Genomic DNA, 18,623 nt, shown 5'->3' on the forward strand with positions numbered 1-18,623 from the left:
ATGACAGGCATCTTATTCGCATGGCTGCAACGGACCATGCAGCCACGTCTCGATCCACGAGTCAACAGATGGGGACGCTTGCAGGACAACAACGATCTGCACGAACAGTTCGACGACGTTTGCAGCAGCATGGACTATCAGCTCGGAGGCCTTGGCTGCGGTTACTCTTGACGCTGCATCACAGACAGGAGCGCCTGCGATGGTGTACTCAGCGACGAACCTGGATGCACGAATGGCAAAACGTCATTTTTCGGATGAATCCAGGTTCTGTTTTCTGCATCATGATTGTGGCATCCGTGTTTGGCGACATCGCTGTGAACGCACATTGGAAGCATGTATTCGTCGTCGCCATACTGGCGTATCACCCGGCGTGATGGTATGGGGTGCCATTGGTTATATCACCTCTTGTTCGCATTGACTGCACTTTGAACAGTGGACGTTACATTTCAGATGTGTTACGACCCGTGGCTCTACCCTTCATTCGATCCATGCGAAACCATACATTTCAGCAGGATAATGCACGACCGCATGTTGCAGTTCCTGTACGGGCCTTGCTGGATACAGAAAATGTTCGACTGCTGCCCTGGCTAGCACATTCTCCAGATCTCTCACCAATTTAAAACGTATGGTCAATGGTGGCCGAGCAACTGGCTCGTCACAATACGCCAGTCACTACTCTTGATGAACTGTGGTATCGTGTTGAAGCTGCATGGGAAACTGTACCTGTATACGCCATCCAAGCTCTGTTTGACTGAATGCCCAGGCATATCAAGGCCGTTATTACGGCCAGAGGTGGTTGTTCTGGGTACTGATTTCTCAGGATCTATGCACCCAAACTGAGTGAAAATGTAATCACATGTCAGTTCTAGTATAATATATTTGTCCAATGAATACCCTTTTATCATCTGCATTTCTTCATGGTGTAGCAATTTTAATGGCCAGTAGTGTAGTTTAAATCAGACTGTAGAAAGTTCAATCGAGCTAGTGAGAGGACAAAGCTTGTTAATGGGTGTTCAACGTAACCACTTTAGAAGAGAGATGACGCTCCTATGTCAACGACGATTGAAACTGTTCGAGCTGATACACGACTGGTACGTCATCCAGTCTTGCACTGGCCAGCGGTGACACAGTCCACCAGAAGATTGGCAAGGCGCTCATGAGTATCAGTGCATTTAATGGTGGCCTAGCGCACCCTACACACCATCCCTGACGTCGTGCAGGCTATGGGCATCTAATGCACAGTGCCAAGGGAACCGCGTTTCAGAAAAGTGGCACCCATCGTCATTCACAAGTGGCACGGACAATTTGTTGATGACGGGAATCACCCTCAACTGCTCGTATCTCGCATTGTAACGGCGGGTAGTAAGGCCAGAAAGCGGGAAGTTACTAGTCACATCAGTGCTGGGCAATAATAACTGTTGAGGCCGCGCGGGATTAGCCGAGCGGTCTAAGACGCTGCGGTCATGGACTGTGCGGCTAGTCCCGGCGGAGGTTCGAGTCCTCCCTCGGGCATGGGTGTGTGTGTGTTTGTCCTCAGGATAATTTAGGTTAAGTAGTGTGTAAGCTAAGGGACTGATGACCTTAACAGTTAAGTCCCATAAGATTTCACACACATTTGAACATGTTTGAACTGTTGAGGAGTGTAACTATGCAGATTCACTTCCTCGCTATAGTGCACAAAAGTTGTCGTCCTCACACACTGACGAGCGAAGACATTATGTCCACCGGCTTAGCAGCTTGCTGGGACCATCTTTGGAACGCAATACAGCAGCGGTTCCCCGTGGCTTGGAACCGACATGCCCTTGGTGGGTATCTGAAGGAATGTGACACCAGATGTCTACGCACCGATAATGCAGTCCCCGTAAATTATGGACAATAGTTGATGGGCGTGGAGCTGGCGCCCAGTAGCGTCCCAGATACAATCTAAGATAAAAAAAAGACACGCCACGAAGGAATTATCCGAATGGGACAGAAATCGGTAGATGTGACGTACATTTACAGGGAACCAAATTATTGCAAGTTCAGAAAAACTAGATGATTTATTCGAGAGAAAGAGCTTCACAAACTGAACGAGTCAGCAGCGCGTTGATCCACCTCTGGGTCTTATGCAAGCATTTATTCGGCTTGACACTGATTGACAGAGTTATTGGATATCCTCCTCAGCGATATAGAGCCAAATTCTGTCCAATGGGCGCGTTAGATTGTCAAAATTCCGAAATGGTTGGAAAGGCCTGCTCATAATGCTGCGAACGTTCTCAGTTGGGGAGAGATCCGGAGACATTGTTGGCCAAGGTAGGATTTGGCAAGCACGAAGACATGTAGAAGAAACTCTCGTCGTGTGCAGGCGGGCATTATCGTGCTGAAATGCAAGCCGAGGATGGCTTGCCATGAAGGAGAACAAAGCGAGGTTGGGACGGTAATATCATCGACGTACGGCTGTGCTGTAGGGGTGCCGCGGATGGCAACCAAAGGGATCCTGGTGTGAAGTGAGAAGACACCCCAGACCATCGCTCCGGGCTGTTGTGCCATACAGCGAACGACAGTCAGGTTGGTATCCCACTACTGTCCGAGGTGTCTCCAGACACGTCTTCTGCCTGGAGTCTCACTGACTGGAGCAGGATTGTCTTTAGTGGTGCGTTCCGCTTCGAACTGAGCCCTAATGACCAGCAAAGACGTGTCTGTTGACGACCGGGACGGCGGTTGGTTACCAAACTGTCACCCGCCAGACGGCTCGACAACCAGGAGTGGACGTCCGGGGTACCATTTCTTTTCATGGTACATTTGGTTGTCATCCGTAGCACCGTTAGAGCTCAGCGGTACGTCGACGATATTCTACGCCCCGTTTTGTTGCCTTTCATGGTAAGATGCTCTGGACTTACATTTCAACAAGATAATGCCCGCCCACACACGGCGAGACTTTTTACTGCTTGCCTTCGCGCTTTCCAAATCCTACCTTGGCCAGCACGGTCGCCGGATCTCTCCCCAATTGAGAACGTTTGGAGCATTATGGGCAGGGCCTTCCAAACTGCTCGGGATTATGACGATCTAAAGCGCCAGTTGAACAGAATTTGTCAAAATATCCATTAGGGGCACATCCAATATCTCTGTGCATCAATACCAAGCCGAATAACTGCTTGAATGAGGGCCAAAGGTGGACCGACACCTTATTGGTTGGGTTGGGTTGTTTTGGGGAAGGAGACCAGACAGCGAGGTCATCGGTCTCATCGGATTAGGGAAGGAAGTCGGCCGTGCCCTTTCAGAGGAACCATCCCGGCATGTGCCCGGAGTGATTTAGGGAAATCATGGAAAACCTAAATCAGGATGGCCGGACGCGGGATTGAACCGTCGCCCTCCCGAATGCGAGTCCAGTGTCTAACCACTGCGCCACCTCGCTCGGTTGACACCTTATTGACTTGCTCAATGTGTGAAGTTCGTTCTCTTGAATAAATCATCCAATTTTTCTGAAATTGTAATCATTTCCGCACATGTACATCACATCTGACGATTTCTGTCCTTATCGGATAATTCTGTCGTGGTACGTCGTTTATTTCTTTTTGTCTTGGAGCGTATATTCCATCGGGTTCAGATCAGAGAATACTGGTGGTCAAAATTCTGGCCTTGCAACACGGACAATTATCCTAGTGGAAGATGCCATCGCTGTCCACATTAAGTATGAGGGGATGCAGGTGGTTCGTAATGCTATTCACGTAGTCCACACAGCTTTGATTACTATCACAGGTCCCGTGGAAGGTAAGGTGGGTATCCTCCATGGAATAAAACGGCCCCACCGGCATGCGTCCATGGTGCGGTGCATGTACCCTGACACGAACACCGAGCTGACTGACAAGAAACGTGATTCATCCTATCACGAGACACGTCTTCATTGATAGACGGTGTCACTGGGTCAGCTTGGCAACTGCTGCAGGGTCGCATGTTCAGAAACGAGTATGCCACGGATTAGCGCCTATCTTGCTTCACAACGCAAGAAAGCTTCCGACCTGCATGTTCCGTGATTAGGAATGGACGACTGGTACCTTATCTCCTAGTCGTGATTTCCCCGACCTTCAACCACTTTCCGTAGATATTGACGACGGAAGCACGCAAACAGCCCACCTGCTTCGCAGTTTCCGAGATCCTCGTTCCAGGGACAAGACCATGACGATCTGCCCTTTTTTAAAAGCCGCTTCTGTCAGCGGATTTCCCAATTTGCGCTCCGTATGTCTCTAGAATGATTCCCCAATTCGTATTTCCTACGCTTACTGAGTTTCCTCACCGCGTTACATGGCCCCAAAGCGGCATCTAATCTTGCGTCGGGCAGTGGACAATATTTTGATTCGTCGGTGATATGGTCCCCCAAACTTCCCGGGCCTCAGGGATGGGCATGGGCGTCGAAACAACGCGACGTGTCTTGCGAAGCAGGGGAAAACATCTCCTGCACTGATGAGTCGCGGTACATGTTGCACATGTCACTGACAGGGAATGAATACTTACTAACAAGGGAACCTCCCCATCGCACCCCCCTCAGATTTAGTTATAAATTGACACAGTGGATAGGCCTTGAAAAACTGAACACAGATCAATCGAGAAAACAGGAAGAAGTTGTGTGGAACTACGAAAAAATAAGTAAAATATACAAACTGAGTAGTCCATGCGCAACATAGGTAACATCAAGGACAATATGAGCTGAAGAGCGCTGTGGTCCCGTGGTTAGAGTAAACAGCTGCAGGACGAGAGGTCCTTGGTTCGAGTCTTCCCTCGAGTGAAAACTTTACATTCTTTATTTTCGCAAAGTTACGATCTGCCCGTTCATTCATTGACGTCTTTGTTCACTGTAATAAGTTTAGTGTCCGTGTTTTGCGACCGCAGCGCAAAACCGTGCGATTAGTAGACGAAAGGACGTGCCTCTCCAATAGGAAACGAAAAAATTTGATCGCAGGGTCATAGATCAACCGATTCCTCCATAGGAAAACACGTCTGATATATTCTATACGACACTGGTGATGGCACGTGCGTCACATGACAGAAATATGTTGTCGACCCATCTAACTTGCACGCCTGGCGAATGGGTAAAAAGATTCTTCTACCTTGTCCGATTTAGGTTTTCTTGTGGATGTGATAATCACTCCCAAAAAAGTGATGAAAACATAAGAGTTTGTCACATAAACTGCAACAAATGAATGCAACAGTTTCACAGTCGCACAGTTTTCCCTGTTCTCTGTCAAAACATATGTTTTTTTACGTTTTCAAATGTTTCCGTGTGTAGACCGTCAAATCCTGCATATGTCCAAGCAAATCTGAACATGTCCCGGAATTTTGGAGAGCGAAGTTGATTATGTGTGAGTGCCTGAACTTTGATAATTGTCTGAAAAGAAAAAATTAAACTCTTCACTCGAGAGAAGACTTGAACCAAGGACCTCTCGTTCCGCAGCTGCTCACGCTAACGACGGGACCACGGCGCTCGTAAGCTCACATTCTCGTCGATGTTGCCTACTTTTCGCATGGACTACTCAGTTTGTATATTTTGCTTATTTTTTTTCATAGTTCCACACAACTTCTTCCTGTTTTCTCGATTGATCAGTGTTCAGTTTTTCAAGGCCTATCCCTGTGCCAACTTATAACTAAATCTGAGGGGGGTGCGATGGGGAGGTTCCCTTTAAGAAACCTGATAAGATCCTTGATTAAGACATGGGAGTTCGAGATGGCCAAGCGTTTAGAAAAATGAGCGTTTTTGGCGACTGTCAGGCGAGGTATGATCCATTTATGTTGACTTAGTTTCAAGGCAGCGGTTGTAGCAGCGGAAGAAGTACAGAATGGTAATGTCCTGGTCGTGAGGTCAAATCTCTATGCAGAAGCCTTTTTTTAATTTTATGCTACTTATAGCGCAAATTTATTAATATTTTCATAAAAGGCTCGAAAGAAAATACAGAAAACAATTTTAGATTGCAAATTAATTTTAAAAAAATGATTGTACTTACGGCGCCCACGTGGTCTCTGCAAATAACTTTCGAAGAACGGACTGTAATTAAGAGGTACAAGTTAAAATGCTGAGTCTATAAACGTGTGCAAGACGCCGACAAAATTACTGCTTCCCTTGTTTTTATGTTGAATATCGGCTCGAACTTGTAAATCATCAACTTTAAAATAATAATAGTACTTTATTTTATATACCAACTTCTCGTGTACGCCTTACAATCCCTTCGCGGTAATTTATTTGTAATCCAAAAATTTTCCATGGCCTTTTCTTTTCAAGCCTTTTAACGAAACTGTTAATAAATACAATATATTCAGCATTATTTCGGTTTATTTGCAGCGTCAGTAACGTAGAAAATTCCACTTTCTATTTTTTTAACGGTTGGCTGTTTCTGTCACTTTTACGTCTGGCCTAGCCACGCATGTATCAGAAATTTCGGCGAAATCGGTGATGACGACTAGAGCAGTCTCCTTGCTAGACACGAAGATCTAGGGTTTATCACTCAGCCTTTTTGCAGTTTTGTCATAAACCTATTTAAATTGGAACCTCATGAATAATGGCCATCTACTGTGGGTAACGGCAACAAAACACAGTGCATACATTTTCTGATTTGGAATTCTTGCAGAAGGGTAATTTCACTGCCCAGGTTGACCATCACGATCAGTGAACGCGAACATTTTAAATTCTTACGACTCACGTCAGTACAGATAAAAAGCTTCCTTGCAGCTATGGCATTCGGGAGCTTGTGCAGAAATGAAACGCTTTTGTCTGTGCTGTAAGAATAAGCTTCAACTATTTCTGCTAGGACAACGTGAAAATTTGTTTACTTTGCATACTGTTATATTCTATGATTATTTTGGGGCAAATCCGTGCATCCATTAAGATCATTCTTAGACCAGGAAAGTGTGGGTGATGAGTTGCAGTGTTCGATGGACACTGAATACACTGGCTCAATAACCTTTAAATTAGGTGACTGCAGAGGCCAAGGAACACGTTATTTTTCCATATTAGTCTGACAGTAACTGACATTTCGAGCATTAAGAGTTGGAGCGCTATCATTTTGGCAGAAGTTGCACCATGCGGGGAACAATACATTTGCCAACGAATAAATAGGATCATCAAAAATGTTTTCGCAGACTATACTGATTTACGAATAAAGCCTTACTCTGGATCGCGAAATGTGTTTTTATTTGTTATTGCGACGTTTCGGCCACTACAGTCATCAGAAAAAAACCTTAGTAATCCTTAAAAAATGCCGGCCGGAGTGGCCGTGCGGTTCTAGGCGCTACAGTTTGGAACCGAGCGACGGCTACGGTCGCAGGTTCGAATCCTGCCTCGGGCATGGATGTATGTGATGTCCTTAGGTTAGTTAGGTTTAATTAGTTCTAAGTTCTAGGCGACTGATGCCCTCAGAAGTTAAGTCGCATAGTGCTCAGAGCCATTTGAGCCTTAAAAATTAGTGTGAGTTACAATAAAATCTATTTTACTGTAACTGTCACTGAACTTTTAATTTTTTTTATCTGACAGTTACAGTTATCTTTCTCAGATTCACTCTGTGTTATCAAAATCCCTGAATATGTAGGTCTACTCTTCACCAAAAATACAGTTCACTATAATGTTCTGATGAAACAAGTTATTTCACTTTAGAATAAATATGAAATACAAAACGCATAATTCTCTTATATGGCCTCAATTAACTTTTTGAGAATCGCATTCATCCAATGAAAAAAATTGAAAACTTGGTAATAACAGTAACTCTGATTTTCTTAATTAAAACTTGTTCCCCAAATTATGCATTATTTGCAACTTAACAACTGCTATTCTCTCTACTCTCAAATTAATATTTGTTCTTATTGCCTGCTCTTTATTATTTATTACGTTTGTATACTTGCAACTGTAAAATATTAGAAATATTTTACATTCTTTTAAAATCAACTGAAACCTCCTTAAAAAGTTTTTGGTAGCCGCATTGGCTGGTAGTAATTCCTTTACCACAGGATCATACATAATTGATTTCGCGATGATTTAATCGCACTCTCAGGTATATACATCTGTGAAAATATTTAATATGAATTGTAAGGTATAATTATTGTAAAAATAAGGCAATTACCCAGAATGACAGGGGAACAAATTCATAACTAATTGAACATTGGTTCGTTAAAAATACATGTCTCCCAACGTTCGGATGGCGTTCGAATTGCCAGAACCGCCTAATTTCATCGGTTACAAGATGAAACATCAAAAATTTCGTTGGGTAATATGCGCAGGCACTGTAGATGAGCAATGGGAGCTGCGAGTATGGACCAAAAGAAAAGGAATTAAAATAAGACCTCGGAAAGAAACTATTCGGAATGAACCCATGTTTGGATAGAAAATATGAACGCTCACCAGTGATGAAAATTACCCTCAAAAGCCACATGACGGGGAGATGACTATGCTTCACGTGGGAAGGCAATTAACCAGCAGAATATGACTAATTTAACATTGCTTCGTTAAAACCCAGTCACGAAACAGGTTGTGTATGATCCTGTAATAAAAGAGCTACTAACAGCTAAAGCAACTACCAAAAATTTGTTTGAAGATTTTAATAGTTAAAAAAATTGTAAAATATTTCTATCGTGTATCTAAGCTGTGGGTGCCCAAATCGTTAAATCATATCTTGTAAATTATTAGTTCATCGTTCATTGTACAGCATTCTTCGTAAGCTCGTCTGGTGTTTCAGGAGATGAGTGTACGAAAACAACAACTGATTCATAAAATAGGCACATATCAGTGGATAGATCATTTCTCCAAGTCAAATCACAAATACTTAATATGGGCATCATTTATTATGTGGCAAACTTCAGTAAATGTGTGAAGCTCCTTGCAACGGTCGACGAAATGTGTATGGGAAGGTGCGACCACAGCCTGCTTTGGAAGCCGATTCGTTGGGCTGCCTATGGCTCTGAGCACTATGGGACTGAACATCTGTGGTCATCAGTCCCCTAGAACTTAGAACTACTTAAACATAACTAACCTAAGGACATCACACACATCCATGCCCGAGGCAGGATTCGAACCTGCGACCGTAGCAGTCGCGCAGTTCCGGACTGAGCGCCTAGAACCGCTAGACCACCGCGGGCGGCGGGCTGCCTATCTACAGGCGCGAAGTAATTCGGTAACTGCAGAACCCCATAATGGAACTGGATGGTACCGTAAGTACAAGTACAAGATGACATCCAGCGAGCAGTTTTTAGAAATCTGAGGGAGGTTGGGTGGGGTGGGGGTGGGGGTGGGGGGGATAACCTGGTTGCGCATGCACATTTATTTCGACCACGCTAATATACCTCTTGTTAATTCACTTCACTATTCGGTAACGAACGCATCTCTGAATCGAACGATGACGACGCGACGTCGTATAAATGCGGTGACAAAGGGGCACCATCTTCATAACGAATGGAGAATTTGTAATAGACTGAAGAGCCAAAGAAACTGGCACACTTCCCTAATATCGTGTAGGGCGCGCGCGAGCACGCAAAAGTGCCACAACACGACGTGACACGGACTCGACTAATGTCTGAAGTAGTGCTGGAGGGAACTGACACCATGAATCCTGCAGGGCTACCCGTAAGAGTACGACGGGGTGGAGATCTCTTCTAAACACCACGTCGCAAGGCATCCCAGATATGCTCAATAATGTTCAAGTCTGGGAAGTTTGGTGGCCAGTGAAAGTGTTTAAACTCTGAAGAGTGTTTCCGGAGCCACTCTGAAGCAATTCTAGACGTGTGGGGTGTCGCAATCGCCAGATGGAATTGACCAAGTCCGTCAGAATGCACATTGGACGTGAATGGATTCGGGTGATCAGTCTGGATGCTTACGTACGTATCACCAGTCAGAGTCGTATCTAGAGGTATCAGGGTTCCCATATCACTAAAACTGCATATGCCCCACACCATTATAGAGCCTCGACCAGGTTGAACAGTCCCCTGCTGACATGCGGGGCCAATGGATTCATGAGGTTGTCTTCACACCCGCACACGTCCATCCGCTCGATACAATTTGAATCGAGACTCGTCCCACCAGGCAACATGTTTCCAGTCATCAACAGTCCAATGTCGTTGTTGACGGGCCCTGGCGAAGCGTAAAGCTTTGTGTCATGCAGTTATCAAGGGTACACGAGTGGGTCTTCGGCTCCGAAAGCCCATATCGATGATGTTTCGTTAAATGGTTCGCACGCTGACACTTGTTAATGACTGAGCATTGAAATCTGCAGCAATTTGCGGAAGAGCTGCACTTCTGTCACGTTGAACGATTCTCTTCAGTCGTCGTCTGTCCCGTTCTTGCAAGGATCTTTTTCCGGCGGCAGGAATGTCGGAGATTTGATGTTTTACCGAATTCCTGATATTCGCGGTACATTCTTGAAATAGTCGTAAGGGAAAATCCCCACTTCATCGCTACCTCGGAAATGCTACGTTCCATCGCTCGTGGGCCGACTATACACCACGTTCAAACTCACTTAAATCTTGATAACCTGCCGTTGTAATTGCAGTAACCGATCTTACAACTGCGCCAAACACTTGTTGCCTTATATAAGCGCTGCCGCCCGCAGTGCCGTATTCTGCCTCTTTACGTACAGGGTGTGGTAGATAAGTAATGGGACTGGCCGCCGCGCGGCGCCCCAGTCGCTCGCAGGGCGGTCTCCACCTGTACGTCACGTGGTGGGGGATCTGAGCTAACAATAGAACCGGTTCGCAGTCGCGTCGGAGCTCTGGTGCAGTGAGGGTCGAGCTTCGCGTATTACGTTGTTTGTGTGCCCGTGACACTTGTGAAAACGCTGAAGATGGATCGCTCGATAGAACAGCGGTATGCAATCAAATTTTGCTTTCGCTTGGGCAAAACTGCTTCGGAAACTTTTGCTATGATTACGGAGGCCTACAAAGAAGACTCCCTATCGAGAGCTCAAGTGTTCCGGTGGTTTAATGAATTAAAAAACGGGAGGGAATCCGTTGAAGACATGGAACGATCTGGACGCCCTTCAACGAGTCGTGTGGATGAAACGATGGCCAAAGTGAAAGAACTCCTGGACTCCGACCGTCGTTTAAGTCTCAAAATGATCGCCGATGAGGTCTCCGTGAATAAATTTACGGTTCACCAAATTGTTACGCAAGATTTGATGATGAGGAAAGTTTGCGCAAAATTGGTTCCCCGAGTGCTCACCGCCGAACAAAAGCAACAACGAGTGGACGTTTGCTGTGAGATGTTTAATGATTTGGAAAATAATCCACACTTTTTAGACAACGTAGTAACAGGCGACGAATCGTGGACATTCCAGTACGACCCGGAGACGAAAGCCCAGAGCTCGGAGTGGCACACACTGGCATCCCTGCGGCCGAAGAAAGCAAGAATGTCAAAGTCCCGCATCGAGACAATGCTGATTGTGTTTTTCGACAAGCGGGGGTTAATTCACAAAGAGTTTGTCCCTCAGGGGAAGACTGTCAATGCCGAATTCTACAAAGAAGTCCTTCAGCGATTGCACAGAGCCGTCAAACGGAAGCGACAGGACCTTGCTCAACGCTGGCGTCTCCACCACGACAACGCTCCGGCGCACACAGCGTTCCTCGTGACCTCCTACTTGACCCGAATTGGAGTTGAAGTTTTGCCACAGCCACCATACAGCCCTGAGTCCTCCTGATTTCTTCCTATTTCCGAAGGTCAAAAGATGCCTGAAGGGTCATCGTTTCGACGATATTCCGAACATCCAACGTGCTGTCACGAAGGCACTAACTGGGATAATTCAAACGGACTACAGTGGGGCCTATGAAGCTTGGAAAACGCGCTGGCAACGTTGTGTCGACGCCCAAGGCGAGTACTTTGAAGAATATTAACGTTTTGTACAAATTGGATCAATAAATTTGTTTTTCTAGACTGAGTCTCATTACTTATCTACCACACCCTGTATCTCTGTATTTGAATACGCATGTCTATACCAGTTTTTTTGGCGCTTCAGTGTATGATAGTCTACAAGTACAGTGCGTAGCCGCGAAATTAACGCTTCATTGTCAATTTCGAATTGATTCGACACATAAATAAACCCCTGTGTTCAATACTCATGCCGGGTGTGTTATTTATGTTAACCGTAACAGGACGACTCCCTTCAAAACGATTAAGTATATACGAGTACAGTTCTTCAAAAATCATATGGGGTGTCAAGTAAAATCTGTGGCTGGACTGACGAATTTTTGGTAGGGAGGACACAGTATGTTGTCTTGGATGGAGATCCATCGTCAGATGTGGAAGTAACTCCGGGTGTGCCCCAGGGAAGTGTGCTTGTGCCCTTACTGTTCATCTTGTATATTAATGAACTTGCAGACAATATTAAAAGTAAAATCGGTTTTTTTTTCAGATGATGCAGGTATCTGTAATGAACTACCATCTGAAAGAAGCTTCGTAAACGTTCAGTCAGATCTTGATAAGATTTCAAAGTGGTGTAAAGATTGACATCTTGCTCTAAATGTTCAGAAATGCCAAATTTTGTCCTTCACAAAACGAAAAAACATAGTAACCTATGACTGTAATACGAATTTGTCGCAGCTGGAATCGGCCAACTCAAGCAAATTCCTGGGTGTATCATTTTGTAGAAATATGAAATGGGAAGATCACATAGGTCCAGTCGTGGATAAAGCTGCTGGTAGAATACTGCGGTAGTGCAATCAATCTCCAAGTGAGATTGCTAAAAATCACTCATGCGAACGGTTCTATAATATTGCTCAAATGTATGGACCGTTAACAGATAGGACTAGCAGGGTTATTGAACCCCAGATCACGTAAGAAACAGATTGCCCAATCGCTTGGTCTAGCAGGCAACCCTTGTCAGGGAACAGCCACCAGGCGGCAACAGCGTCACACTCTTACTTGTGGCACCAACCACTAGATGGCACTCCGTTCTGTGAAATATGTGGCAACAACGTCCGAATGCATGCAGCTTTCCATTTGCCGTCTGTGAAGTACAGCTGTTTCTGACATACCGGTGGTAGTGGATCGAGTCGTCATGCCGAGGACCTGCGAGTATATGAACTGTGGAAGGAGTAAACCGACAAACCCTGAACTAAAAATGTTCAGATTTCCCGTCAAAGATAAAGAAAGGTTACGGGAGTCGATTTTAAATTCAGGTAAATCAATAAATTAGTTACGAGTAAGAATTAATAAAGAGCCCTAAGCATTCGATCCTATCTAAATTTTGTCGATCTTATATTCTGATATAACGTTGCAGCCCTTCCTGTACAAGAATCATATCATACAATTTTTAAATGAAATCTTTGCTGCGATTTGGACTTTTTTAAACTGTTTATTCACTTCACTATTGTAATTTTGGCTGTAGAGCCATTTTTGTGTGCAATATGAAAACTGAAACCAATATAAGATATGGATAACAAAATGCAAAGCATAGTGTGGTAACATTTGGTAAACAATTTAAGAAGCATTACCTTACAAGACCTTTCCCTTTGTACTTGAAAATGGCTCTAGAGCTGAAATCGCTACAGTGAAATAAACGAATAATAGCCGTCATTTAACTGCTAGGTCATCGGTCCCTCTAAATCCTGGTATATACTAGAGCGAACGAAGTGAACGACTGTAAAACCTCGTTTACACTGCAGCAAACGAGTATTCATAGATAATTCGCAAATGTTCACTGCCATTCGTTTATACTTGTGAACAAGCGTTTATACTGGAATGAAGGGAGGAGAATAGAAGAGACCGAGCATAACATGCAAACTATAGACGCTGTAATAACTGTGTTGCAGATAAAAGCGTACGTCTGTTGCGAATATTTGCGGGTTATCTTTAAACTGTGCAAAGTAAATTTTTAACATAATTATGGTTTGCCGTCTGTGGCTCTTCAAAGTTGACACCGCCAAAATATGCTCCAAAAACACGCTTTCACTTGTATATTACCTCGTTTGCAGCCCCCTTTCAACAACAATCCAAAATTCATCGTTTTGTGCCACTCTTATATCATTTACGATCAGTTACATGCAAAGTAAAAGAACTTAAATTTGAAATGACTGTCACTGAAATATGTCCAGCATTAATTCGCGTCATAACGGAGTGCGGATTTTGAAAACTTTCTAGTGTTGACCTGCACGTGGAGATCTTTTTTACCACCATAATCCGTATCAGAAGAGCTGTATAGCAAAGAGGAAATAGACGGCATGGAAGGCGAGTGTAACACCTATGTGACTGCAATACAGTCTGCATTTAAACAGTAACTCGCGAGAAATGTTTGTGTGTTACTTTTCATTTATTTCATTTCGCATATGATTGTGAGAAATAAACTTGGTTTGTAGAATTACAGGAGCTAATCTACATTCTTAGATTGAAAACTCGGGAAAAATCACAGCCGATCATGAGCTACAGTCATCAGTGTGACGAATGCATTTTGCGCAGCGCTCTAGCCGAACGCATATCAGCGTCATTAACGTCACCGAAGATACAGCGTTGCCAATTACGCGACATGGACAGGTCAGTTAGCATTGTAGCGTCGCCTGCGACATCTGTTGACCGACGGGAAAACTATTTTTTCGGTTGCCTGTTCTGCCGTAAGGACGGTCAATCTGTTTCTTACGTGATCTGGGATTGAACGTATACTGAGAAGTGTAGCACGAATGGTCACAGGTTTGTTTAACCTGTGGGAGAGTGTCACAGAGACGCTGAAGGAACTGAACTGGAAGACTCTTGATGATAGATGTAAACTATCTCGAGAAAGCCTATTAACAGAGTTTCAAGAACTGGCTTTAAATGATTACTCTAGGAATATATTACAACCCCCTATGTATTGCTAGCATTGGGATCGAGTGGATAAAATTAGAATAATTACGGCACGCTCAGGGACATTCAAACAATCATTCTTCCAAAGCCCCATACGTGAATGGAACAGAAAGAAACCCTAATAACTGGTACAACGGTACGTACCTTCTGCCGTGTACCTCACTGTGTACATGCCGACCGATTTGGGCAATTGCAGCAGGACAATGCAACACCCCAGACATCCAGAATTGCTACAGAGTGGCTCCAGGAACACTCTTCTGAGTTTGAACACTTCCGCTGGCTGCCAAAATCCCCAGACATGACCATTATTGAACATACCTGGGCTGCCTTGCAACGTGCTGTTCAGAAGAGACCTCCACCCACTCCTACTCTTACGGCTTTATGGACAGCCTTGCAGGACTCACGCTGTTAATTCCCTCCAGCCCTACTTCAGACATTAGTCAAGGCCATGCCACGTCGTGCAGAGGCACTTCTGCGTCCTCGCGGGGTCCTACATTATATTAGGCAGGAGTACCAGTGTTTTTGGCTCTTCAGTGTATAAACGTCGTGAAAGGGAAGCTATATTTGAGGAACAGTTCTTTGTGCGTCTGATACAAGGACGCTCGGGAAGACAGAAAGGAAATTACGCTGGCGAAGATCAGATGCTTTTGTTGAGTAAAGAGTGAAGAAGACCTGCAACGAAGCAACGAAAAAAAAATCCTAGTAAAGAACGAAATAAATCGAAGAGAAAGAATGGTGAGACGCATATTACGACACAAGTCGTAATGAAAACGGCAGTTGAAGGGACGGTGGAAGGAAAAAGCCGCAGAGGGAGATCTACAAATGAGTGAATAGGACCATCATTATTTTCTTTATACGTAAGTGATCTGGCGGACGGGGTAGGCAGCAATCTGCGGTTGTTTGTTGATGATGCTGTGGTGTACGGTAAGTTGAGTGACTGTAGGAGGATACAGGATCACGTAGACAAACTTTCCAGTTGGTGTGATGAATGGCAGCTAGCTCTAACTGTAGACAAATGTAAGTAGACAAATATAAGTTAATTCGCATGAGTAGGAGAAACAAACCCGTAGTGTTCGAATGCAGTATTAGTAGGAGTGTCCTGTTTGACACAATCACGTCTTTTAAATATCTGGGCATAGCGTTGCAAAGCGATATGGAGTGGAATGACCGTGTGAGGACTGTGGTAGGTGAGGCGAATAGTCGACTTCGGTTTACTGGGGGAACTTTAGGAAAGTGTGGTTCATCTGTGAAGGAGACCGCATATAGGACGTTGTTGCGATCTATTCTTGAGTACTACTCGAGTATTTGGGATCCGTACCAGGTCGGATTAAAGGAAGACATCGAAGCAATTCAAAGACGGGCGCCAGATTTGTTACCGGTAGGTTCGAAGAATATGCAGTTGTTACACAGATCCTTTGGTAACACAAGTGGGAATCCCTGGACGGAAGGCTTCTTTCTCTCCGAAAAACGGTATTTAGAAAAATTTAGAGAACCAGCGTCTGAAGCTGACTGCAGAAGGATTCTACTGCCACCAACAAACATTTGCGTAAGAACCCCGAAGATATAATACGAGAAATTGGGCTCATGTAGAGGGATATAGACAGTCGTTTCTCCCTCGCTCTGTTTGCGATTGGAACAGGAAAGGAAATGACTAGTCGTGGGACAGCATACCCTCAGCCACACACCGTATGATGGCTTGCGAGGTATGGATGTAGATCTAGAATGTCGATGATGCCATACGCAGCAGTTCGCTGAAATGGATGTGGGTGGCAAGCGACAGGAATGGAGAACTACATCAAACCAAGGTTACAGTTCATGGCTGACGCTGAAACAATGACATGTGATAGGTGATTCGGGACGTCAGCCTCGTTGGTGAATTCTGCAACACTGTGATGCAGTATCATTCTGCTCATACACTAGGTGAACGTCGATACTTTGAATAAGTTCGTCTTTTATTTGTATTGAGTTCCTAGCTGTGTACTAGTGATGAAATGTGTTTATAATGATGAAGATCGTTAGTTTTATTGAATCATAGCAATATTCAGCGATATATATACCTAAGGCTTACCCAGACTAATGAACGAGATGATCGGTGGTTTTTCAGTGGCTACAAACGGTCAGTTCAGAAATGAGTTTGCTCGCAATGAAAGCGACCACTAGAAGTGACTGCTTTAACCCACAGTGGAGAAATCGGTCGTGGATGAGCACGCGCTGTGAGAGACAAGCCACGTAATAAAATTCGCCGGGACCTAGGTTCTCGCTGTGGAGAAGAGGTATCACGCCCAGGGACGCCACTGAAATTCAGAAACGTGACAATAGCTGCAGCGAACGACCGTTGCAGGGAGCAAGGCGAGAACCACAGCCGTGTACCGCAAGTCTCTAGAGGAACGGAAGGTTCCAAATGATTGGAAAAAGAGCACAGGTAGTTCCAGTTTTCAAGAAGGGTCGTCGAGCAGATGCGCAAAACTATAGGCCTATATATCTGACATCGATCTGTTGTAGAATTTTAGAACATGTTTTTTGCTCGCGTATCATGTCATTTCTGGAAACCCAGAATCTACTCTGCAGGAATCAACATGGATTCCGGAAACAGCGATCGTGTGAGACCCAACTCGATTTATTTGTTCATGAGACCCAGAAAATATTAGATACAGGCTCCAAGGTAGATGCCATTTTCCTTGACTTCCGGAAGGCGTTCGATACAGTTCCACTCTGTCGCCTGATAAATAAAGTAAGAGCCTAAGGAATATCAGATCAGCTGTGTGGCTGTATTGAAGAGTTTTTAGCAAACAGAACACAGCATGTTGTTCTCAATGGAGAGACGTCTACAGACGTTAAAGTAATCTCTGGCGTGCCTCAGGGGAGTGTTATGGGACCATTGCTTTTCACGATATATGTAAATGACCTGGTAGACAGTGTCGGAAGTTCCATGCGGCTTTTCGCGGATGATGCTGCAACATTAGAAAATTGCAGCGAAATGCAGGAAGATCTGCAGCGGATAGGCACTTGGTGCAGGTAGTGGCAACTGACCCTTAACATAGACAAATGTAATGTATTGCTAATATATAGAAAGAAGGACCCTTTATTGTATGATTATATGATAGCGGAACAAACACTAGTAGCAGTTACTTCTGTAAAATATCTGGGAGTATGCGTACGGAACGATTTGAAGTGGAATGATCATATAAAATTAATTGTTGGTAAGGCGGGTGCCAGGTTGAGATTCATTGGGAGAGTCCTCAAAAAATGTAGTCCATCAACAAAGGAGGTGGCTTACAGAACACTCGTTCGACCTACACTTGAATATTACTCAGCAGTGTGAGATCCGTACCAGGTCGAGTTGACAGAGGAGATAGAGAAGATCCAAAGAAGAGCGGCGCGTTTCGTCACAGGGTTATTTGGTAAGCGTGATAGCGTTACGGAGATGTTTAGGAAACCCAAGTGGCAGACTCTGCAAGAGAGTCGCTCTGCATCGCGGTGTAGCTTGCTGTCCAGGTTTCGAGAGGGTGCGTTTCTGGATGAGGTATCGAATATATTGCTTCCCCCTACTTATACCTCCCGAGGAGATCACGAATGTAAAATTAGAGAGATTCGAGCGCGCACGGAGGCTTTCCGGCAGTCGTTCTTCCCGCGAACCATACGCGACTGGAACAGGAAAGGGAGGTAATGACAGTGGCACGTAAAGTGCCCTCCGCCACACACCGTTGGGTGGCTTGCGGAGTATAAATGTAGATGCAGATGTAGAATGACCAGGGAAAGATCCGCAGGCATTGGCGTGACAGCTACATACAAATTATGTCCGCGGGTTCGACTCCAGTCCGTCACCAGCAAAGGAGGTTGGATCCTC

General features: G+C 44.7%; 1 protein-coding gene across 1 annotated transcript in view; it reads right to left on the reverse strand.

Annotated features, from left to right (window-relative positions):
- LOC126262688 (chitin synthase chs-2-like) overlaps nucleotides 1–18,623 on the reverse strand; it is a 254,809-nt gene that overhangs the window by 224,696 nt on the left and 11,490 nt on the right. The window lies entirely within an intron of this gene.

The sequence above is a fragment of the Schistocerca nitens genome, chromosome 6, assembly GCF_023898315.1.
Source record: "Schistocerca nitens isolate TAMUIC-IGC-003100 chromosome 6, iqSchNite1.1, whole genome shotgun sequence".
Classification (NCBI taxonomy): Eukaryota; Metazoa; Arthropoda; class Insecta; order Orthoptera; family Acrididae; genus Schistocerca; species Schistocerca nitens.